The sequence below is a fragment of the Monodelphis domestica genome, chromosome 5 (genome assembly GCF_027887165.1).
Source record: "Monodelphis domestica isolate mMonDom1 chromosome 5, mMonDom1.pri, whole genome shotgun sequence".
Classification (NCBI taxonomy): domain Eukaryota; kingdom Metazoa; phylum Chordata; class Mammalia; order Didelphimorphia; family Didelphidae; genus Monodelphis; species Monodelphis domestica.
Genome location: NC_077231.1, coordinates 164,728,142 through 164,754,511, shown reverse-complemented (window position 1 = coordinate 164,754,511; position 26,370 = coordinate 164,728,142). Strand labels below are relative to the sequence as shown.

The window sequence follows — 26,370 nt, the reverse complement described above, 5'->3', positions numbered from 1 at the left end:
CCTCCCCCAGGCAGAGCTATCTGGAATATGGAGTCAGATCTGACTAGAGCTGAAGGGTAAGAGAAAGTCCCCTTCAGTCTCTTTCTTCTTTAGTTGATGATATTTGTAATCCCCATCTAGTACATTTAAAATGTCTGCGTTCTCAGTAAAAATATCTATTTATTGGATAATGGGTTAGGGTATAAATTAGGAAAGAAGAAACAGGAAGTCCTTGAGCTATCTCCCTCCTATAGATGTTTTCGGGGTTTTAGGCACGAGTCTGGGAAGTCTCAGATGATCTTATTGTCTTTGTAGGTTCAAGATGATGGTATTTCTTGTCACACAGATATATATATATAGCTTTAATGAGTCTTCTGGAGGACAGGCTATTGCCTTCCCTGATGGGAAAAAGTCTCTATCCCACCACTGTAAAACAGATGGTTATTTTGGATCTTTTTCTGCTCAACAAGGGATTTGTAGATTTGTAGTTATGTAGGCTCAATGAAGATTTTGCTCCTTCCCTCTTCAAGTCAAAGAGAGAAAAGACAGCAGGCTCTAACTGTTCCTTCTTTTCTTAGCTGGAATGTTCCATTTCCCATCCCCCATTTGCAGCCAGAGTTCCCTTTTTATGAGATAACCTTGCAAAATCCAGTCCTTGCATTCATTTTAGCATTTCCCTCTTCCACAACAAAACCTACCTTCCCCCCCCACCCCGAATAACCATATTTCTGTTGAGCTTCCATTATCTTTCCCATTATCAATTGTGGAACCTTGGTGGCATCTTTCACTATTTATTCATCCCAGAGATCCAATTATTTACCAAAACTTGTTTCTATCTTTGCAGCATTTCTCACATCTTTCCCTTCTTTCCACTCAGACAGTACCCTAGTTTAGACCCTTATTGCCTCTCACCCACACTATTCAAATTGCTCTCTTTATGAACTCCTTTCCTCAAGTCTCTTCTCACTTCATGCCATCCTCCATTCAGCCACCAAAGTCATTTTCTCAAAGTAAAGATTGGATAACACCATTCCTGTACTCAGTAAATTCAGTGACTCACTTTAGGATCAACTATAAATCCCTCAGTTTGACATTTCAAATTCTTCACTACCTGGCCCCAATCAGTCTCCTCAGTTTGATCATACATCACTCTTCTGACCTTCTTATTGATTGATCCTCACTCAAGACAATCCATCTCTTGTCTTTTTGTTCTTTCATGGTCTGACTCCTATGACTGGCTATATTCCTTCTATACTTTTCTTCCTAGGATCTCTTGTTTTCCTTCAAGATTCAGTTCAAATACTATTTCTATAAGAAGACTTTTTTACTAATCCCCCCAACTGTTAGTCCTCCTCTAAAAAATACCAAATGTCTATATTGCACCTATTTATATAGGGAGAATAAAATAATAATCTTATATATGATATATAATCACATATATAGTCTTATATATAATATAAATATGTCCATTTTGGGGGTCTACACTGATGGAATATAAGCTCCCTGAGTATGATTGTTTTTATCCTTTTATTCTTAGCACAGTTTTTGGTATATAGCAAACATTCAGTAAATGCTTATTGATGATAGCAATTCTAAGTGAGCTCAAGATTCTTGATATGGAAGAATTCTTCCTTAGGAAACTGAAAAGAATTCACATATGTGATAGGTGAGTTGTTGGAAATTTTGGAAGACTTATAGAGTCAAGGAGAATTAGTAAAAGACTCAAAGTGGGCAAATTCTCTTATAATTTCCAACAAGGAAAAATAAATAGATTATGAAAATGTAGAAAAATAAGTTTGCAGATGAGTTCAAGTATAATTTTAAAAGAGATCATTAAAGAGATCATTCATCCTATGAATACAGTAAACAGTGATCATTACAAACCAGCATGGGTTCACTAAAATTGTCACTATAATTTGTACTATTAAGATATTTGGATATTATGTTCAGTTACGATCCCCCATATTTTAAGAAGGATCTGGACAAGCTAAAAGGTGCAGAATAGATAATGACTAGGATACTTAAAATATTTGAAATCCTATACTATGGTGTCACTTGAAGGAATTGGGGGCATCTAGTTTGGAGAAGAGAGACATAGGAAGCAGAAAATAGTTATCTTCAAATATTTGAAAGGTTAGAAGATTATATTTATTTTGAGTAGTTCAGATAACAGAATGGAGATGCATGCAATATGGTACAGAGTCAATGGAGTCCCATATTTAGAATCTGGGAAATAGGAGTTCACCACTTAATTGCTATGTAATCATGGATAAGTCCCTTAGCTTCTCTGAGCCTCAGTTTCCTCACCTGTTAAATGGAGTTAATATCACCTATAGAATCTATCACACAGGGTAGTTGTGAGGCTTAAATGAGGAAATGTAGTTAAAATTGTAAATTTTAACATGCTATATATATGTCATTATTGTTATTATTTGAGGGTGACAGATTTGGGCTCAGGAATTTTTTTCTGAGCTGTCTAAAAATAGAATATGTTGCCTCATGACCCAGTGAAATTCACCTTCACTGGAAGTGTTTATGCAGAGGCCAAATGGCTCTTGTCAAACATGTTTTAGAAGGATTTTGTGTACTTGGTGGAAAGTGTAAGTAAATCACATCTAAAAGCCATCCCCCTTCCCCCAAGGCTATAATGTTGCCCATACCAGTTGGGTGGCATCCCTGCCACATTTCTTTTTAATTCCTCATTGTCTTCCACCTTCTTAATGATTTCCCACCTCCCTGCTGTCATACAGGGTTCCCTACCCCCTTCTGGGCTGCCTGTAGTACTCTGTCATCTCTTCCTGTTGCTAAGATGTGGTGTTTTAAGTGCTCTCATTTGTCATCCGGTGGCACGCCTCTCGCCCCCTCTTGTGAGCATCTTCCCTCAGGTTGGCACGGCAACTGCAAGTTTTATCGAGATGATGTGGAGTTTGGTATAAAAGTACTTCCCTCCCCCTTCATTTTGTACAGCATAAAATAACACTATCAAAATCCTAGGAGAGTGGGTAATATCCATCGCATTATACCATGGACCTGGGGAGCCAAAAAAAAAAAGTTCTTGAACTTTGTGTATTTTTTTGTTTTTGGTTCAGAAATGTCAGTTCCAAAGAACTCCCAGTGAGGAGACTCATTCTGTCCCACAGCAATGGGACAAATGATCGCCTGTGGCTCTCACAGGTTAAATGACTTTCTGGGAATCAAATCGCCAGCAGGTATCAGAGGCAGGATTTAGACCCAAAGTTGGCTCTCTCCCCACTGGACTGTGTTTTTTTTCACCTGGAAAAGGAAGTTAACTCTATTTTTCTATGACTCTAACATCATTTCATGAGAAGGAGGATTGAGAACCATTCTCTAGTGACCCTTGCCTGCTATGCTTAATATAATTTGTATAAGGAACAGTTTAATCTGTTTAAACAGTCTAAAAGACGAAGTCTCCCAGTTATCCATTGGGAAAGTCCCATTTTAGATATTTGCCATTTAACAAGAGAACATATTGGATGAGTTAGGGAGGGAATATATATTTAACTCAGACTTAGTTTTAATTCTAGCCCATAGATTATTTTTAATTTATCTGGGATATAGTTTATGTACACATAACTCTTTTTAGATTATCTTTCCATCATTAGACTAGGAACAGAGAACATCTTTTTGCCTTTCTTTGCATCCTCAGCACTTAACACAATGTCAGGCACACAGCTGGTGCTTAATCCATGTTTTTTGACTGACAGACTGCTGCCATCAAAGACCATTCTTTTTCTTCTGAGATCTGATTGTCTTTTTATAAAACTGATCTTCCAGTGGCAGCTATGCCACTCAGTAGATTGAGAGCCAAGCCTAGAAGATAGGAGGTCCTGGTTTCAAATGTGACCTTAGATACTATCTAGCTGTATGGTCCAGGGCAAGTCTTCACCCTCATTACCTCACTCTTACCGCTCTTCTGCCTTGGAGTCAATATACAGTATTGATTGTAAGATGGAAGGTAAGGGTTTTAAGGAAAAAAAAAACCAAAACTGAAGAAACTTCTACTAACTAGTAGCATTTTCTAGTTTTGGAAAACTACCATCAAGTAGCCCCCCAGTGCTCCCTTCCCCCAAAAAGAAAAAAAATAACTTTCAGATCAGACCACAAGTCTGAGACTTACAAAGAGACAACTGGCCAGCTCCCATGAAATACCTTATATTTTGTTTGCTGCAACTAAAGATTGTTGGGACTCCCTAGAGGAGGGGCAATTACATTAAATAGCCCAACAAAACAGGGAAGACCTTTTCTAAAAAGGCACTATTAGGTTTAGTTGAATGGAAAACATAATGGGAGGTTGTCATAGCTACTAGAATGCCTTTGACCTCTCCGCAGCTTGATGTAAAGTTTCCTTATTAAGGCTGATAACATCTTTGAATGTCAGCACACCTGGAATATCAGGAGGCTGAGGTCAGCATCTACCTGACAAAGATGCTGTTATCTCCCTGGATGGCTCATTTATCAGGACCTGTTTTTAAATATGTCACCCTGTGAAAAGATTCAGAGAAATGGTCTGGGAGGCAGAAGAGCTAGACTGGAGGATGGGCTCCCCACACATTGCACTTGTGCCTCTGGGCAAGTCACGCCATTTCACTGAGCCTCAGTTTCTTTATTTGTAAAATGAGAACGTTTATATGAGCTCAAGTCATTTAATCTCTGTATACCTTAGTCTCCTTATCTGTAAAATGGATATAAGAGGATAATAATAAGGCTCAAATGAAATAATAAATGTAAAGCCCCCGGGAAACCTTAAAGCTACAAAGTGTTTTATATAATGTGAGTATAACTATAAATGCTAGGTATATTTATTACCTATATTTTAGGGCTTTTGGTGTAAGAGACTTCCTAGGACTGAAAATGCTATATGATATAAATTATTGCTCTTGTCATTACACTAAAATTTTCATTAAATTAGTGATTATATTTATAATAGCAATAATTCTATTAATATTAAAATAACAGAGGATACAAGAGAATGAAAAGAGAAGGAGGAAGAGATTAGGATTGCTGTAAAGGGGATAACCCAATTGAGCAGCACTAATAGTCTCCTGTGGACAGAGGGGGCATGAAAAGCTGGGTAGTTTTCTGAAATGAAACCTACAGCTTATGCTGAAATATTGTTTTGAACAATTTTGAAATATTGTTATTAACATATCTTGTTATAGGGTGACTTTTTAGCAGATAATCTGCATTGAGTAAGTGATAAATGTTCATCAAATTAAATATAATTATGTTACCATAAATTTCTTCAATTAAGAGTTCCTTATACCAATGAAATCATAGGTCCAGTCCAAAAAAAAATTAAAATAATGATCCCAGAATTTTGGTATGCATTAAGATTGTCTGAGTCTTAAGCTGGGAATGATCTCAGATCTAGTACCTGCTCTTCATCTCTTTCCTTTCTTTATTCTCCCTCTTTTTTCCTTCATTCAAATCCTTTAAAGATCAGGAAGAGATCTGTAGTTGGCTACCTGTGTCAAAGGGTCTCTGCTTTGTTTTTCAAAGTAGGGAAGAAAGAATCTGTCTTCTGGTAAAGAATTCTTGCTTTCTTGAGTTACTGAAAAGAAAGGTAATTTGTTAAGGGGTATTTTGGTGCTTTTAGAGTGCTGCTGAAAGGGATAGTGCAGTGTTCATGTTGGGTAATGCCATGACAAATGGTGGGTATGAGTCAATATTTGTTTACTAGTGCCCAGTGGACAAACACTAGACATGAGCTCTGTAAGCGTTCCAAAATCTGTTAACCTTGGGAACTCTTCTTCTTTGGTTCTTTCTCAAGAGAGTCTGATCTCCTGGAGTGGACACAAAGTGATCTGGACTATTAAGAGCCCTCTGGAGAAACAGGACCTTTGGCATCATCTGGATTGGAGTGGATTACTCCAAGCCTGAGCTGTGTAGAGGGGGTCGATGACCCAAGATGCCAAGTGTAAATGATTTGTCCTGCATGGCCTGAGTATGTATGTGTATAATAGTTGACTAGAATGGAATATTCTTTAATATGTTGCCATTGATAGTCCTTTCAAATCTAGAAATGGAAGAATACATCTTGGACTTGTTTTAAACTGAAGTTGGTAACTCTAAGCTTGTTTTTATTCATATCCCTAGTACCAAAGGGTACCCAAGATGCCATGCATCACTGATTCACTTCTAGGACCTAGATGTTCATCCAAGTCAACTAGAAGGGAACATACTCTAACATGCTGCCATCTGGGATCTTTCCAAGTCAGGAAGCACTTTCCAAATCAGCCCTCCATGTGTTTGCTGGTGATCAACACATGATGATAGATTTTTAAAGCCTCAATGCCTGTAAAAATTCCACATGTGTCAGGTAGGACATAGGGTGGAAAAGGGCTTGTTGAGGGAGTCTGTACCCTTCAGCTATAAAATAACTTTGAAAAGTACAGGTAAAACCTGTTTGGAACATTACATTGAGTTGGGATTCTATTTAAAACTAAGTAGGACTACTTTCTTGACATCTGGCAGTGGAAAGGAATAGTTAAACTCTCTGTCTGCATTCACCTGAAATAATTGACAAATTGTGAGAGTCCTGGGTTCAGGGAGTCCCCAAGGATGGACAACCAAGAGCTTTCTTTTTAGCTTTTAAGCTCGAATGATTCCAGGCAGTTTTAACAGATGTGCTGCCAATGTCTTTATGCTTAACTTTTCATGTTATTGTTGCTGAGGGAAGAATGATAACCAAGCAAACCTTGCAAAGCCTTTTATTTTGGGCAGTTCTCTTTCCCTTTGACATGGGAGGCCAGAATCTGCTGGAAAGAAATGAATGTAAATCTCAGGAGCTTCAAGTTTTAGGGTGGAAAAAAAGACAAACTTCAAAACTGAGAACTTTAAGGGTTTCAGAGTAATTCTAGACTTTACCAAGTTTGCCATTTGCCAGGTCCAAATGAAGCAAATGCAAATAGAATGGCCATGATTAAAGGGCTGGGTCAATTACTTTAGGTATAAATTTTGTCTTCTTTCAAGTTCACCTCCTGTGCACTTGATTCTCTTTACTCTTTCATCTTGTTGGCTGGCTAGCTTGATGAAAGGTAAATGGAAAGAAAAATGGGTAATTTGAGCTTTAACTTGTACCTTTATCATGAGGAAGACTTATCTTTGTTCTCTTCTTTTATGAGGAACATCCATTAAAATAATGACTCCCCCACCCTAAAATTTATGACACTATTAATGCTCCCTTTTAAGGATACAGGGTTACCAGGATTATCCTTTCTCTTGGTAACAAAGTCATTACATTTTGCAAAAAGTGAAAATATTGCTGCTTTGAATAAAATAAGGAGAACATTTCTCTGGGCAGGAACTGAACAGAGATGAGTTTGGATTTATGTAATATCTGTTTCACATACATTATGTGATTCATCTTTCTAATATCCTTGTCAACTAGGCAAGTCAGATATCATCACCCCTATTTTAGAGGTGGAATGACTGAAGTACAGCCAGAACATTGGTCTGTCCCTAAACTAGTGAACCTCTGAAAGTCTGAGGATAGAGAAATAGGCAGAGAAGTAATGAGTAATAATGACTAACATTTACATAATGCTTTGATGTTTGCAAAAAGCGTTATATATTATTATTTCCTTTGTTTCTTGTAACTATCCTATAAGGCAGATGCTATTAGTATTCCTACTTTACAGATATGGAAACTGAGGCTGCATTCAAAGCACTTTGCAACCTTAAAGCACCTGTTACTCTTTTTCTTATTCTTATTTGTAGCTGTAGTCAAATCTCTATTTGCTAGTACATGACCACTTCTCTGTTTCCTTTGCTGAATCAATTACATTCTCTAAACATAGGTGGCTCTTAGGGTGATGTCTTGGATCCTTTTCTCCTCTCCTTTTATACTACTTTACTTGGTCATCCCATCAGCTTCCATGGACTTAATTATTATTTCTGTGTTGATTCTCAAATCTAGCTACTCTGTCCCAAACTCTCTGCTGACCCCCAATCTTGCATCTCTAACTATCTTCCAGACATCTTAAATTGCATGTCCAGCAGACCTCAAACTATCTAACATAGCTAAAACCAAGCTCATTCTCTTTCCCCCTTTATCCTCTTCCCTCCTACCTTCCCAACTGCTGTCAAGGACAACATCATCTTCCCAGTCCCACAGTGGGCTCTGAATCTCGATGACATGCCTCATCCCCATATTTAATTTATTGCAGGGCCTGTCCATTTTATACACCCCCTTCTCTTCTCTGACACTCTCACCCCTCCAGTGCAGGTGCTCTTCGCTTCACACCTGGATTATTGCAGGAGTGTGTTGTTGGGTCTCCTGCCTTGCCTCTCCTCACTCCCACTCCCACCCATCTTCTATTCAGTGATTTTCCTTAAGTGCAGGTCTGACTGAGCCACTGCCCCCATCTCCTTCCATTCAATAAGTTCCAATTCCCTCCATGGTCAAATATAAGGTGCTCGGTTTGGCATTCAAAGCCCTTCATAACCACTCTCCAACTTTTCTAATCTTCTTACACCCAACTGCCTACCATCTTCCCTTTGACTCACTAGATTGAAGTGATGGCTTCCTAGATGTTCCATGAACAAGACATTCCATCTCTCTGGCTGTCCCCACTACAGGGAATCCTTAGACTTCCACTCTCAGGACTGACCTCTCTGTCTTCCTTTAAATCATTACTTAAATCTCATCTTCTACAGAGAGCCTTCCTAAACCCCTCAATTCTAGAGCCTTCTCTCTGTTAATTTTCAACCATTTATCCTCTATATATGCACATTTATTTGCTTGTTAAACTTCCCACGAGACTGTAAGCTCCTTCATTGTAGGGATTATTATTTTATCACTCTTTTTGTGTTCCCAGAGCTAAGCATACTGCTTGGCACATAGCAGGTACTTAATAAATATCGACTGATTGATGCCACCAGAATGGACTCCTGTGTTCTGAGCTTCTCCAAACTTAAATAGATTAACTCTTGGGGAACACACCCACATTGTCTATCATTGGGTCTGTACTTGAAGTCTTTCCAGCTTCCTAAGATTCCTGGGGTCATTTCACTGTTGAAGGATTAGAGTGGGACTTTATAAGAAGAAGAGTCTATTTACACACAGAATAAGTAAGCCCTTTCATTTTCATCTTAAGAGGGAAGATCCTCTTAATTAGTACCTTTACTCCCACTTCTTGTATAATTATGTATGGCATTTTGAGTAGGAAGCATGGATACAGATTACTTTAAAAATTAAGAAATAGGTTAGTTTAATTAGAAATTATAAAAAATTCTCAAGTTCCCTTGACGTTCCTCACTTCGTGGCTGGGTTTGGGTTACTTTACCCATGGCTCAGGCTATTTTTGATTCTCTTTTGCATCAGATAGAAACTCGAGTGGCAGATGCTGGCTTCTAATTTTGTCATTCAGTTTTCTATTAGTACGCAAAGATGAAAATGTTGGAGGAAAATGGCTGAAAACATTTTATGAGTACAAACTGGGCAATAAATGTACAGGGATGAGAACAATTTGGTGGTTTTTTTCCTTTTCATATTAATTAATAGGTAATTAGTGGAGTAAAGATATGACCATTTCAGGGGGATGAGGACAATTATCTATAGTTCTTTAGCTATAAGTGTAAGATAACCAGGCTTTCCTTCCATAATATAAATAATGTCACACCTCAGTTAACTGTATCCTGGCTTGTGTTTGAGCAGATGACCTTCTGCCCATATTTCTATTATGTTTCTTAGTCTTTTATTTTAAATCAGTTGATATTTATATGCCTGAGTATAATCATCACGCTAGGTGTTCTGGGGATTTGTTAGGGTCCCTGCCCTCAAAGAGCTTGCCACCTAGAGATAAAACATCCCTTCTCCTTCCCCTTTCCTTACAGACAGTCCCTTCTGTTTTGTAAAACATTTCCAATGCCTGATATAAATCCTGTTGCCCTTGACAACCTCACGGATGATAGTGATAATAAGATGTTACATGGGAAATGAGCCTTGAAGAATTTTAAAAAATATGTATGTTGAGGTAGAGGGATGCTTGGTTTTCAAATGAAATATCCTGGGTTTTAATCCTTAAACATCACTTACTGTTGTATGACTTCAGTCATCTTACTGTCTCTATTGCTTTGATTAAATTATTTCCCTTCTCTGGGACTTCGTTTCTTCAGTTATAAAATAAAGTGATTCCAAACTAAATGCCCTCAAAGTTTCCTTCAAACTCTAAATATATGGTTCTATGATTCAAAATCACTCAATGTGTCTAAATCCAAGTTTTACTAATTGTAAAATGTGGATAAAAATATACATATTCATAACCAACTAGGGTTGGGTGAATGGGACTTTGCTTTAAGCACATATTTGAAGTTTCAAAAATTTAACATTCTTACTCTACGCTTTAGTAATGAAGAAGTTACTTAAGTAACTAATTCTCTCTTTTCTTTAACTAGATTTGTCTTATTTCTTTTGTCATTTTTTCCACTTAATGAATCACACAATTGATTTGAGTGTTTCATGCTGTTTAACCAGAGTGATAAAATTCCTAGTTATGACTCTTCTTGTGCTGCCTGCCTGACAGGATTATTTGAGGAAAGCACTTTGTGGATCACTATTTAAATGAGAATGATTATTATTACCTAGCTTGCAGTTACCTCTTTATTCTATGAATCTATAATATCATCAAGGTGAGTATTATTTCCATTGGCATAAATTGAAAGCCATTGCATATTATGAATCTACACTATAGGCTGGGCTGCATATCATACAGCCTGAATAAGATGCAGTCTTCATCTATGTGGTCTCTTTTGTGCATAGTTATGGTGAATTCTTTTGGGTGGACAGTGGTGTCATCAGGGGGTGCTACCGCAATGTCCTAGTACTTGGTGTAATCAGTCCATTGCTCACCAAGTAGGAGCATTTTCCCAGGCCAAGCACTTAGCACAGTGCTTAGCACATAGAAAGCTCTTAAGAGATGTTTGATAATTGATCTATGGGGATTGCTTCTTATATTTGGACTCCGTGACAGTGTTGCTCACCTTTGGTGAATATATGTCTCCATGTTTATGTCTTGATGGGAACAATCAGTTATTGAATGATTATTTATACTGTTAAAAATTGCATGACTTTAACATATGCCTAGAATTATTGTGAGATTATGATGAGATAATGAATAAAAAGTATTTTTGAGTGCTAACTATCATTATTATGGACTTTATTTCTCATTAAAAAACATGCCTCTATGTCTTTTAGAATCTAATAACTTAAACCATACAGAATATAATCAGTTCTTACAATATCTCAAAAATAGTAAAGATTTCATAAGAATAGAAAAGATTACATATGGACCAAGAAAAAAGATAACCAGGGCATTGGCAAATACTGACCCATCTGCCTACCTTCTCATCTCATCCAAATCTGTATGAAAATAGACTTTGCACATATTAGAATATCCTTGATGACATTATCAGAAGGGAACAGGAAGGCTTTTATAGATGATTTTCTAAAGCAGATCCCCTTTTTATCTTGGTGGAAAGATGTAATACACATAAGATGGAATTGTGTCTTTTTTATATTGAAAAAGCCTTTGACTGTAGAACAAAATGTGGCCAGGAAGCCTTTAGTCAATAAGTTCTCCCCTGAATATTTTAATACTGTACCAGATACTGTGATGGCAGAACTAGAGATCACTTTGTTCAAAGACCCCACTGGATATTGACATCCATAATGTGCATGATTTTTGCTAGTGTCATGGAAGACAGCGTCTGGTGAATCCGAAAAGAAATGGTCGATAATAACTAGGTTCTCTAAATAGTCCTACATGGCACCGAGTGAATCACACTGAATCCAAGAACGCCACAGTCAGACAGCAGGGAAATCTCTAGGAATGTGAGGCTCGCTTAATCATTCAGAAGAGCAAAATGGATCAAAAGCTACGGTCCGCATGATGACAGGTGGCTGGGTCAGCAGCCTATGGAGGTAGCCCACAGATGTCACAAGGCAGCTAGGGAGCCTGGTAGCTGGAGCACTGAACTCTGCAGTCTGGGAGCCTCAAGTTGTACGCTGGTCTTGGATGCTTACTAGGGGAGTGACTCTGGGCAAGTCCCTGGACCTCTTTTAGGCTCCTTCTTCATCTATAAAAATGAGGACAACAACCGCCCTGCTTCCCAGAATACTTGTGAGGATCCAGTGAGATAATATATGTAAAGGATTTTGCAAACTTAACGTGCTATATGAAATGCAGCTATTATGTATGTTTTGGGACAGGTACTGCAGATGGGTTGTGAACTGGGCCCAGAACTGAGGAGGAGGAGGAGGTGATTAGGTTGGATGGCATTTGGGAAAGTGCCCAGTACCTTTAATGATCCCAAACTGCTTACGACTGCAAAAGTCCATCTTTTTAATACTAGTATTTTCCTAGTGATACGTTACAGCTACAAATCATAGAACAGTGTAGTCTTGGAAGAATCAAACCACCAGGAAGTCTAAGGGTGTGGAATGGTGAATGGAAGGTAAGTGAAGGTTGGTTGGTGGCACGGTCGAGTTCAAATCTGGCCTCAGACATTGACTAACTGGATGACCCTTCCTGGATAAGCCACATAACTCTGTCTGCCTCAGTTTCCTCATCTGTAAAATAATCTGGAGAAGGAAATGGAAAAACACTGGAGTATCTTTGCCAAGAAAATCCCAAATGAAGTCACGAAGAGTCAGACACGATGGAAAGTGATTAAACAACAAACAATGAGCTATGTGAACTGCAGTCATCCTGAGTTATGTCTCATGTGTAAGAAATGGCATAAAAGCTACCACACTCGACACACATGACTTATAAAAGAAGCTGTTTTTTTTTTCTGGAAAAGATATGGAAAATCCAAGTGGTATATTGGTTTTACACAAGATCTGTAAGAAGCAGAAAGCTTCTGGCATGTTGGGTAGATCCCGCATGGTGGATTTATGGAGAGAGACCAGAATGGCGTAGTTAAAGAGGGCAGGGGGCGTTTTGATCTGTGTCATTGAAGGGAATAACCACCCACCCAGATAAAGTCACAAACCCATCTGAGGAGCTAAGTAAAGCTCAGGCCCCCATGATGATGGTGTATTGTCCTTCCTACACACAGGGGCTGATCCTGAACCATCTCCCCTCTTCCCTCACCCCATATGAATGCTCTTTCCAGTAATGGCAATGGATTTATTGGAATCCTTCTATACTTTCTCATTTAGCTGACCTGAGCCCAGAAGCTTACAGTTCCTAAAATTCTGTAGTTCAAGAAGAGAATGCCACTGACTGGATCTTCTCAGAATTGTGCCTTTCCTCCTGGGCTTCTGGACATATTGATCTAACCAAGTGAACTTTGCTGTTTCTTGGGGGGGATAGACTCAGTATACAAAGGGCAATAGCTCTGAAAAGTGAATGTTCCTGGTGGCTACACTATGGATTAAAGAGGCTTCAGGACTTATTTGTAGTGCTGGGAAGCCATGTCAAAAGCTATAATTAAAAAAAGATAATGACTTTCAAATTAGTTTTTATTAAGAGAATTAAGCCATATTAAGCCTTGAGATAGGGTTCATAAATATGCTAATAAAGTATTCTTCACTAATGAAAAACATACAGGGATCAAATAATTTAAAAGTAATATATATTGCTTTATAACATTAAGTATTAAGTATGAGTTGGCAATATAAACTAGCCTAAGACCATTTTCTATTGGCAGCTAAATATATATACGTACAAATCTTTAAATAAAAGTACTCTGAACCCTAGGCAACCAAATACAAAGGTTGGAATACAGGGGCCCCAGAACGGGCATTTGTTGCAAACAATCAAAGGCTGAGAGATTATTACTGAAAGAATCAAAAGGTGATGGTAGGGGAGGTAGTAACTACCTGGTGGCAAAGAGCACTGAAAGGGGAGGTAGCAGACTTGCCTTTTAAGAGCATTTGGCTGACTCAGCTTATGTGAAATGACCTGAAATAGGTGTAAGTCTGCTGGGAGGGAAGAAAAGGAGCTCCATCGTTTCCTGATAGACCTGTCATTCTCCAGCCCACATTCTGCATAACAGCATTTACCTTGAACATGGTTGTCTTATTTTGATTTAGGAGACATTCATGCTGGGTTGAGGGATAATGGCCTTAGGCCCAGTACTTTAGAGGAAGAGATGGGGCTTGCCTTGCTGTCTTCAAATGAAGACTTTACAAAGTCAGCAGGTGGGGAGAATGAGTTATGTAGCCCACTAGGACCAGATTATATGTAATAAAATAGGGCTAGGGCCAGAAAGGTAATTTGAGGTCACTTAATTCCAACTCTTTCTTTTATAGATAAGGAAACTGAGGCCCATGAAGTGAAGTGAATTGTCTAAAGAGGTAGAATTCAAATTCAAGTTTCCTTTTCTAAATGTGAAGGCTTTTCCTATTCTACCATACTGCCCTTTAATGGTTCCTACAACCATTGACTGCCTCTATTCCTTAGGCAATCTCTCTCAATTCACCCACAGTTGTGACATGGTTGGAGAAGCTTTTTATTGGAGAAAGTGACTGAATGTAGGACTTTTAAAATATATATACATATATATTTTGTTTCAGCTTCTAGATTCATCTGAGATTACATTATTAGGTGCCTGGGTCCTGGTTTGAGTAGATGATGATTCAAAACAATGCACTGCATGTGGGAAAGAGTGGTGTCCCAATATCATGTAGGGACCTGTGGGGCCCAAGACAAAATACGTGATTGGTCCCTAACTCCTCACCAAGACAAAGGAGAAGAGATTTCCCATTTCCATTTCTATACTTTCTTCTCAGTGCCTCTGATATTAATTATAATCTTATTTTACTATAACATTTTTTGGCAGTTGAAAATTAGCTATACTGGGTAATTTGTTTATGGGACCCCAGACTCTCCCAAAGGAGAGATTGTTGGAACATAGTTTAGTTCATCAATTTCTTCATTTTAAGGTGCCCAAATCCATTACCTGTGAAATGGGTATTTTAAAATTCTTTGAAAATGTTATAACAATTTCAATTTTTATTTGCTACAAATTTTAAAAATTTGACATTTTTAAAGAGTCCCAAGGAAGAGTAAAATCAAATAATGAATATTCTATCATTTGGAAAAAAAATCCATCATTAACATAGCCAATAAAAGTCTTATCTTTATAGCATTTGAAAGTTATAGGATCATAGAATTAGAGCTGGCAGAGATGTTAGAGATGATCAAGTCCAACTCTCTCATTTTATATATGAAGAAACTGAGGCTCACAGAAAGATTAAGTTATTTGCCTGGGGTCACACAGTAAATGTCTGAGAGAATTTGCCCCTAAGTTTTCTAGACTCCAGGCTCCATGTTTTTTTCATATCACATACTCAGAGAAGAGGAAAGGGAGGGTCCAAAATATTAAATTTCTTGTGGCCCTGAGCATACAGGGCAGGCCTGATATCATTTTGTCAGAGTTGAGGTGGTGGTAAACTCTCTTTAAGATTCCTTGGCAATACTTGTGACTTCTGGATAAACATGGCAGCAGTCTAAACGTAGGACTCTTCCTCTCCTCACCACCTACCGATATAGATCCTCAAAAGACAAAAAACAAACAAACAAAAAAACCCCAAATTCATACTAATGAAGGGACTCTACAGTAGGGCGGAGCATTGAAGGTATGTGGGATTTGGGCATTTCCACACTATAAGGGGGTGAAATAGCTTCCATTAAAACACGAGCGGATCAACCCTCCCCCACCCCACCTACAGAGCCAGAGCCAGAGCCAGTGCTTGCTAAAATCAGTGAGGGAGGGGGCACCCCTAGAGAGAGCGAGGGGCACCTCTAGGCCCTTGGCTGCTCACTAGGAGCACCAAAGACCTACCCCTGAGAACAGCTAGACCTGAGACCCCAGAAGGCTGAAGAGCGCAGACCATAGTGCAAGGAATGATAGTAAACAGTAGAAGCTGCAGAGACTTGAGAGGTGACCTCAGGCAAAAAATGCACTCCTTAGCTCCATACACAGAGAGCCTGCCCTCCTCACTCAGACTTCTGACTGGAAATGGAAGGAAAAACAATCATAGTGATGGCAAACAATGCCCAGGAAAAACAACTTCCCAATACCAAGAAAAAAAAGAAGGCACTGACCCTAGATAATTTTTATGGAGGAAAAATCCAGACTATAGAGGAAATAGCAGAAGAGGACATGCAAATAAATGCACCCAAACCTTAAAAAAATGGAAATTTGTCACAAGCTCTTGAAGAATTTAAATTGGAGCTTATAAAAAAGATGGAAGGATTTTGGCAAGAAAAGTGGGAAATAGTTCAAAAAGAAAATAATAGTTTAATATATTAGCAGATAATAAATGCAACCTTTTCAGATCACAATGCAATAAAAATAATAATTAGTAAGGGTACATGGAGAGCAAAATCAGAAATTAAATAATATGATTCTCCAAAATTGGTTAAAGAACAAATCATGGAAACAATTAATAATTTCATTGAAGAAAATGACAATCATGAGACATCCTTTCAAAGTCTATGGGATGTGTGTAAAGGAAACAAGACTGACAGTTTGTGGAGGAAGGGGCAACTGGGAGTGGCAGTTGGGTCTTGTGACTAGCACTTCCTTCCTGCCATGTGGGTACTTGCTGCCTGGTGTTGGAGGAGAGAGGAGCTTGTTCAGCCTGTCTGGAGTGGCATGCTCTTCTTGGTTCAGCCCGAAGATTCAGGCCCATTTATCTCTGAAGGTCATACCTTGTTGCTTTCTGTGTACTGCTAATATTCTGAATTAGAACAACGAGAGTAGACGGGAGTGGGACAAACTCTCCGCCAGCCTCTGGGGCCTGGCCTCAGGTCTGAAGCTGAGAAAAAAACTCCAATCCCAACTAGTTATTAAACTTTATATTATTTGAATTCACACTCAGATAAGTGGACTATCTTTTCTGGTCATAGAGGAAGCTGAAAATCAGTTCAGTCATCAAGGCAAAACAGACTTTATTGGACCCCTGCTGTTTACTCTCAGCAGGGGGCATCTCCCTCCCTTGCTTCACCAAGCAATATTCCCTCTCTCCCCTCTCTCCTCCATACCCTGCTACAAACCTCCCATTATTCCCCAGTTTTCCAATCCCATTTCCTTTCCCAATAAATATTACAGATGTAGCCAAAGCAGTACTCAGGGGGAAATTTATATACTTGAGTTCATATATTAACAAACTAGGGAGAGAAGAGGTCAACAAATTGGACATGCAAAGCAAAAAACTTGAAAGTGAACAAATTAAAAATCACCAGATTAAAACTAAATTAAGGATCCTAAAAATTAAAGGAGAAATTAATAAAATTGAAAGTGAAAGAACCATTGAATTAATAAATAAGACTAGAAACTGGTATTTTGAAAAAACAAATAAAATAGACAAAGTACTGGTCAATCTAATTAATAAAAAGAAAGAAGAAAATCAAATTAACAGTATCCAAGATGAAAAGGGAAACCTCACTTCTAATGAAGAGGAAATAAGGGCAGTCATTAAAAACTATTTTGCCCAATTATATGACAACAAATATGGGATGATAGGGATGAATATTTTCAAAAATATAAATTGCCTATATTAAAAGAAGAAGAAATAGAATACTTTAATCTCGTATCAGAAAAAGAAATTGAACAAGCTATCAAAGAACTCCCTAAGAAAAAATCCCCAGGGCCTGATGTATTCACAAGGGGATTCTATCAAACATTAGAAGAACAACTAGTCCCCATACTATATAAACTATTTGACATAATAAGCAAAGAAGGAGTAATACCAAATTCCTTTTATGACATAAATATGGTACTGATTTCAAATCCAGGCAGGTCAAAAACAGAGAAAGAAAACTATAGACCAATCTCCTTAATGAACATAGATGCAAAAATCTTAAACAGAATACTAGCAAAAAGACTCCAGCAAGTAATAATGAGGGTTATTCATTATGATCAGGTGGTATTCATACCAGGAATGCAAAGATGGTTCAATATTATGAAAACCATCCACATAATTGACCATATCAACAAGCAAACCAACAAAAATCACATGATTATCTCACTAGATGCAGAAAAAGCCTCTGACAAAATGCAATACTCATTCCTATTGAAAACACTAGAAAGTATAGGAATAGAAGGGACTTTCCTAAAAATAATAAGCACTATGTATCTAAAACCATCAGCAAATATAATCTGCAATGGGAATAAATTAGAAGCATTCTCAATAAGATCAGGAGTGAAACAAGGATGCCCATGATCATCTCTATTATTTAACATTGTACTAGAAACACTAGCAGTAGCAATTAGAGAAGAAAAGAAATTGAAGGTATTAAAATAGGCAATGAGGAGACCAAGCTATCACTCTTTGCAGATGATATGATGGTATACTTAAAGAATCCTAGAGAATCATCCAAAAAGCTAGTCAAAATAATCAACAACTTTAGCAATGTTGCAGGATACAAAATAAACCCACATAAGTCATCAGCATTTCTATACATTTCCAACACATGTCAGCAGCAAGAATTAGAAAGAGAAATTCCATTTAAAAGCACCCTATTGATTGGGATATGATTAGGGAAGTAGATTCTTAAAGATCACCCTAGTGCAAGTATTAATACTATGAAAATAGGTCCTGATCAATTACACATGTTAAACCCAGTGGAACTGTGCATTGGATATGAGAGAGGGTTAGGGGAAGAAGAGGGAAAGAACATGAGTCTTATAACCATAGGAAACCATTCTAAATCATCTAATTAAATATTATTAAAAAAATAAAATCACCCTAGACAATATGAAATACTTAGGAATCTATCTGCCAAGACAAACACAGGAACTATATGAATACAACTACAAACCACTTTCCACAGAATTAAAACTAGATCTAAATAATTGGAAAAACATTAATTGCTCATAGGTAATATGAGCTAACATAGTGAAAATGACAATCCTACCCAAACTTATTTACTTATTTAGTGCCATACCCCTCAAACTACCAAGAAACTTTTTTTTATAGAATTAGAAAAAATTATAACAAAGTTCATCTGGAAGAACAAAAGATCAAGAATATCAAGGGAAATAATGAAAAAAAATGTGAAGGAAGGTGACCTAGCAGTACCAGATCTCAAACTATACTATAAAGCAGTGGTCATCAAAACAGTATGATACTGGCTAAGAGACAGAAAGGAGGATCAGTGGAATAGACTTGGGTTAAGTGACCTCAGCAAGACTGTCTATGATAAACCCAAGGATCACAACTGTTGGGACAAAAATTCTGTATTTGACTGTTGGGAAAATTGGAAGACAATATGGGAAAGATTGGGTTTGGATCAACTTCTCACAACTTACACCAAGATAAATTCAGAATAGGTGAATGACTTGAATATAAAGAAGGAAACTATAGGTAAATTAGATGAACACAGAATAGTATACATGTCAGATCTTTGGGAAAAGAAAGATTTTAAGACCAAGCAAGGGTTAGAAAAAATTGCAAAATGTAAAATAAATAATTTTGATTACATTTAATTAAAAAAGTTTTGTATAAATAAAACCAATGCTACCAAAATAAGAATGGAAGCAAAAAATTGGGGAAAAATGTTCATAACAAAAACCTCTGACAAAGGTTTAATTACTCAGCTTTATAAAGAGCTAAATCAATTGTACAAAAAAAAATCAAGCTATTCCCCAATTGATAAATGGGCAAGGGACATGAATAGGCAATTTTCAGATAAAGAAATCAAAACTATTAATAATCACATGAAAAAAATGTTCTAAATCTCTTATAACCAGAAAAATGCAAATCAAAACAACTCTGAGGTACCACCTCATACCCAGCAGATTGACTAACATGACAGCAAAGGAAAATAATGAATGTTGGAGGGGATGCAGCAAAAGTGGGACATTAATACATTGCTGATGGAGTTGTGAATTGATAGCCATTCTGGAGGGCAATTTGGAACTATGCCCAAAGGGCGCTAAAATTCTGTCTGCCCTTTGATCCAGCCATAGCACTGCTCGGTTTATACCCCAAGGAAATAATAAAGAAAAAGACTTGTACAAGAATATTCATAGCTGCACTCTTTGTGGCGGCAAAAAATTGGAAAGTGAGGGGATGCCCTCTGTTTGGGGAATGGCTGAACAAATTCTGGTATATATTGTTGATGGAATACTACTGTGATCAAAGAAACAATGAACTGGAGGAATTCCACATGAACTGGAACGACGTCCAGGAATTGATGTAGAGTGAAAGGAGCATAACTAGCAGAATATTGTACACAGAGACTGATAGAGTATGTTGTAATCGAATGTAATGGACTTCTCTAGTATTAGCAATGCAATGATCCAGAACAATTTGGAGGGATTTACGAGAAAGAATGCTATCCACATCCAAAGGAAGAATTGTGAGAGTAGAAACACAGAAGAAAAACAACTGCTTGATCACATGGGTTGATGGGGACATGATTGGGGATATAGACTCTAAATAATCATCCTAATGTAAACATCAACAATATGGAAATAGTTTTTGATCAAAGACACATGTAATACCCAATGGAATGGTACGTTGGCTACAGGAGTGGGTAGGGGAAGGGTAGGGAAAGAATATGACTTGTAACCAAGGAAAAATATTCTAAATTGACTAATTAAATAAAGTTTTTAAAAAAGATTCCTTGGCAATCCCAGTTTGATCAAGTTGGCTTTGCACCTTCCTTTTAAACTTGTCAACCAAGCCAGAGTTCTGTAGCCAATGGGGAACCTACCCAACAAATAAGGACAGATATAACGCAATCCATGACAGTAGTCAATAGTGTCCTTCTACATATTCTTTCTTGTATCCCCACCCCAGAAGTCTCTGCATGTGTGAGATTTCTGACCTCGATAAAATGGTTCCAAAGATATAATTTGCCTGACTATACTTGACAAAATTCCCAAATAATATACCTAGAATATTGCTACCACAAATACATTTTTTAGTCCTTCTGAGACATTAGGGAGATGCTGCTTTTTTAAAAAAAATTAGTTCAGAGGGGAAAATGAGAGTACCAATATTCAGGGTCTCAAAGCTTCCCAACAGACTTCAGAATTTATATCTGTAATTTTCCACATATTTGTGCTCTTTGCCATGTGATATCCCCTGCAAAATCTTAATGCCCCTTGGCCTGTGAAGTCTGTCACCATTTTTCTTTTCAAATAACATCTTATACTTTGAGATTGATGATGAAGAGTAGTAGTACCTATGTAAAAGGTCAATAAATCTTTCAAAATGGAAAAAAAAATTGCTTTTTTATCACCAGGCTAGAGATATTCACATTTCCCACATTTCTCTCAGAATTTCTGCAACTTTCTTTGCCAGCTCTTACATATTTATTAAGTGCTCGAGATGTGTTTGTATAACACAGTTTAATACTCAATTTTGTCCTTGAATAGTTTTTTACCCATAGCCATAAACCTGTCTGAACCATAGGGAATCTTATATTCAAATTTTCTGATGGTTTTAGACCAACGTTATTAACTAGTCTTTTGATTCATGTAGTTAGTCCCCCTCTTTCCACACCACAGGCTCCTTAAATTAAGTCAATATTACTAAAAATCAGAGGATGGCTATTTAAAATGCAGCCTGGATGGAAATGAACATTCTCTGCACAGTCAAGGTGGTCACACCAGACAAGGCAGGAGCTTTTTCTAAATATTATGATAGTGGATTTCCGCTTCACATCCCAACTGAATGGCATGGGAAAAATTCCAGGGCTTTCATTCAATTCAACTGGGAATATTATCTAATGATTAGAGAGGAGGATTGAGGAAGGGAAGTGTTCATTTCTCTCTCAGACTCCTAGGCTTCAGTGGTCAGAATATCCTTTTACCCCTCAGCCTCCCTGGTTCCACAAGAAGGATACATACTCAAGAGGTATGCTTAACCACCAACTTTCTAGAACAAACAAATCTGTATCCGGGGACAAACTTTTAGGTTAAAACTGCACAATTAGCATTTTCCTCTAAATAGGGTCCAAAATAATGTTCCAAAAGTGCATACCTTCTTAGGTCATCATTCTGTTCAAGAATCTTGTTTCTCGGATAAATACAAACTCCTCAGGGTACAAATTAAACCCTTCACCATCTGGCCAATCTTTGGAGACCCTTTCCTACCCTCCAGCCAACAAAGCCCCTTTGCTGTTCCCAGAACATGATAGTTAGTCTCTTGCCTCTTTGCAGTCTTTCCATGGCTGGAATATTCTATCCACCTTGCCTTCAGTTCTTTTAATCTGCAGTTTTCTTCAAGGTTCAGGTTTATCTCCTATTAAAGGAAACCTTTTCTCTTTCCTTAGCAGCTTGAATTCCCTGCCTCTCCAAATGATTTTACATATGTTTATATATATATTTATAGTGGTTTATATATACATACACACATATATGCATGTATATATACATATGTACCTATATAGGAGAAAGTGGGGACATGTAGGTGGCGTGGTGGATAGACTACAGGACCTGGGATCCGGAAGACTCATTTTCCTGAGTTCACTTCTAGCCTCAGACACTTACTAGCTGTGTGACTCTGAGCAAGTCAACTGTTTGCCTCAATTTCTCATCTGCAAAATGAAGTGGAGGAGATGATGTTACTTCAATATCTGTCAAGAAAACCCCAAATGACGTTAGGAAGAGTCAGACACAACTGAAATGTCTGAAGAACAAATAAAAATGGAAGGTAAGAGTCTTGAAGGCAGGGACTTTTTCCTTTTTGCCTTTGGATCCTTGGGCTTCATCTTAACACTTTGTACATGGTAGGCACTTGATAAATGCTTGCTAAATGAACTAATTCAATTAAAATAACAAGTGTGAGAGCATCTTCTGCCAGGCACTTTCATGGAGCTGAGAGGAATGACTCAGTTTCTGCCCCCAAGTTGCTTAACATAATAACAAATATTTATTTTTTACTTTTAGGGTTTACCAAGTGCTTTTCTTGAAACAAAACAACTTTGTGAGGTAGGTTTAGTGAGTATTATTACTTCCATTTTACAGATGAGCGAACCATGACTTAGAGAGGAGTGATCTGTCTACTCTGCATAGAGGTGGTAAGTGTTAGAACCCAGATTTAAACAAATTCATTTCTCTTAACTCCAAATCCAGGACACGTCCTGGATGACGCTGTCTCTCATTTTGTAATTCTTCAACAATGCCTGATATGGCATTCTGAATACACTTGGCATAGAACAAAGAACTCCCACCTTACAATCAGAAGCTATAAATTCAAGTCGCATTTTACTAGCTATTTGACTCTGTGCAAGGTCTGACTCCCCTTTAATTTAGTTTCTTTATTTGTAAAATGAGCATAAAATGTTTTCCTTACTGATCTCACTTTCCAAACTTGAAATTATTCTATGTGTTGGCTGTTATAAATGCTCATTAATTATGAATCAACTCTGTAACAGACTCAGAAAGCTGAGCAACCCCCTCCCCCCTCCAGAAGTCATCCTAAGAAGGTAGTAAAAAATCATTTAGTTGTAAATGTCTCCCGTCTAATAGGGGAGACAGCAAAGAAGGGGAAAACCAATCCTCTGCCAGATTCCAAGAGCTTACAATCTAATGAAGAGGTCTAATAGAAAATATTTGACAGATGATCAATCTCCAGCTTCTTGTCTTGCTGCATTTTCTTGTAATTTCTCTCTTCTTCACAGAGGCAACATGAAAACAACTAAGTCCAAATGAGATGTATACAAGATAAATCTGAGGTCATCAATGAAGGGAACCAGCATTAAGGGGAATCAGGAAAGACTTCTCGTAGAAGATTGGATTTGAGCAGGAGCTTGAAGAAAGCCAAGGAAGCTATCTATTAATTGGCTCTGGTTTTCCTTCATAGTCACAATCACATGGTACATCTTATGGCTCTTTCCACATTTTTTAAGGCTTTCTCACATATATCATCTATCATGCCAGTGTTTCCACTTGGCCACCCTGAGAGTCCAATGAAGATGAATGGTAGTTAGATTTTTTTTCTCTTTTCTTTCAGAATTTTCAATAGATACTAACTAGGCTTGTTTTCCATTCATGTTCATTGTTTGGCAAATGCCTATTTAGAGTACCTGGCAGGACAATTAATGTCCTCCTTTTGATGAACTTGATAGAATATCCCACACTAAGAATTATTCAACAAATATTAACAGGAGATGAATTGATTTTAAGTGGCTACCTAAAAAGGTTGTGTGTGTGTGTGTGTGAACTATGTCCTCTATGTAACTGGCTACGTTGGTTGTTCTATCTAATATATTTTTTCAACTGAAGTCAGACCAAATCTTTGCTAGTGAGCTGTGAATTTTACCTTGACTTTAAATCAAGGGCAAAGTGACAAGGAAAACATGTCTCAAGAAATTTAATTGTATTTTCCTTTTTTGGATGTTTTTACAAAATGTCTCTCTCCCAACCTTTGCCACCACCAATTTCTCTCATCAATGAACAGAGGACCAATAATCAATGTGAGTTCAGTAATGGGTTGTGAATTGTATGTCTTTCAAGTTTACTCTGCTATTGCCTTTCGCTCAATATTTTATCATTAACCATTTATTACAAGTTTATCATTATGAACCATAATACACTCTATCTTGTCTTCCTTGGTTCCTAAAGTAATCTTAGATACAGTATTTCAAACTTTTAAAAAGTCTGAGGATTTAAAAAATTATTAATTTTTCCATTATTGTAATGGAAAATATTTTTTAGGAAAAAGGTTTTGTGGTTACCAAAATATTAAGTCTGACTTTAAAAATAGAGATGGAGCAATGATTCATTTTCTTTCACATTCACAAATGAGGCGCTAAGAAAGTATCATCTCCCTTGTGCATTAAACTGCTCAAAGCAAAAGACTGAGGTAGTTATCTTTGGAACAATCCAGGAAAACTTCCCTTAGCAGTAAGTAATGCCACACATGTGATTACTGCCTTGAGCAAAATGTGTTGTAGGGCTTTTTGAATATGGGAATCATTTCAAGGAAGAGTTTGATTACTTTGCAATTCTAGAACCAACCAACAGTATATTTATGTCATAAACTAGAAGAAACTTTGTGTGTGTGTGTGTGTGTGTGCGCATATTTTTTTTCTTGGAGTTTGTCATATGTCTTACCTGGAAAGCAGCCTATAATCATCACATCTACCAGAACTTGCACACAGGTAAGAAATCAATGACAGTTTTAAAAAGAACAAGATATAATTCATTGAGAAAAGGCATTTATCCTCTCCTGACAATTAAAGTGGAAGAAGAACAAATATTTTGAACCCAAGTACTGAGAAAACAGATTTGTAAGTTATAATCAATAATTCTGGATGATAGTTGCCTCTGTGCCAATTAATTTTTGTTGTCAATTACTTCAAGTCCCAGCCATCTCCCCACCTCCCCCCACTGCTTTCCTTTGAAGATACCATATGTTAAGGAGTCTTTCACCAACAAGCCCATGGCAAAAAAGAAGCTCCATATGGTGATGTCAAAAAATAATGGCTGTTTTCAGATGTAGAACTAAAGATTATGGGAGGGAACAGTTCTTGGCTTTGGGCAAACTGGCAGAGATCTGGAAGCAGGGGAAAAGTGACATTTTTCTGTCTCTTTTGCCAGTATGTCATCCTCTTCCTGCTCCCTGAAGTGGATCCTTAGTTTCATTATTTTGTAAAATAGGTGTACTAATACTTGCTCTACTTACCTCACAAGTTTTTGTTTTTTTTTTTTTTGGTGGGGAAAGCACATTGTAAATTTAATAGGGTGTTTTTATTATTGTAAGCTCCTTGAGGGCAACAACTGTCCCATTCATCTTTGCATCCTTAGTAGCTCTTCAGACAGTGCTAGAGAACAACAAACATTTCTCAAGGCTCAGATCTTGGCCCCTCCTATCTAGATACACCTGATTTTAGGTCTTTTTTGACTTCCTTTGAGTTGTTTTTTATGTTTTTTTCTATATTGTACCTGAACAATGCTATTCACTCTTACTGTACCAAGTATCACTCCTCTGTTGATGATTTATCTCCAACTCTACTTTTTCAAAGTGCCATTCCAATGTTTCCAGCTGCCTATTAGAATTTTCTACTTGGATATCCACTATTCCTTCTTATTCTAGCTTCCTAAAAATGGACTCATCTATATGTCAGTCTAGCGTACCTCTGGAACTATAGACGTTAAGAGATATGGAGGTCTTAGAAATCAAGTGGCCAAACACCCTCATTTTATGGATGAGAAAACTGAGATCTTAAGAGGTTAAATGACTTATTCAAGGTCTGTTAGTGCCAGAACTTTGGAAACTCCTTTTCTGTCAATGGTACCACAATTCTTCTAGGAACCTAAACTTTAACTTTCTAGTCACCTCTTTGACATCCTCCTTTTCTTCTTGACCTGTGTCTAATGGGTCATCAGGCTGTAGTGATCCTACTTTCAAGAATGTCTCTTGTATTTTCCCCATCCTTTTTATTTCCATTTAAA

The 26,370-nt window shown here is 37.5% G+C and overlaps 1 protein-coding gene and 1 long non-coding RNA gene across 22 annotated transcripts in view; one reads left to right on the top strand and one right to left on the bottom strand.

The window, feature by feature from the left end:
• MAGI2 (membrane associated guanylate kinase, WW and PDZ domain containing 2) overlaps window positions 1-26,370 on the bottom strand; it is a 1,718,964-nt gene that overhangs the window by 27,164 nt on the left and 1,665,430 nt on the right. The window lies entirely within an intron of this gene.
• LOC130454763 (uncharacterized) lies at window positions 8-24,503 on the top strand. Its single transcript, XR_008912584.1, has 3 exons — window positions 8-56; window positions 22,939-22,991; window positions 23,595-24,503. It is a non-coding gene; the product is annotated as an uncharacterized LOC130454763 (long non-coding RNA).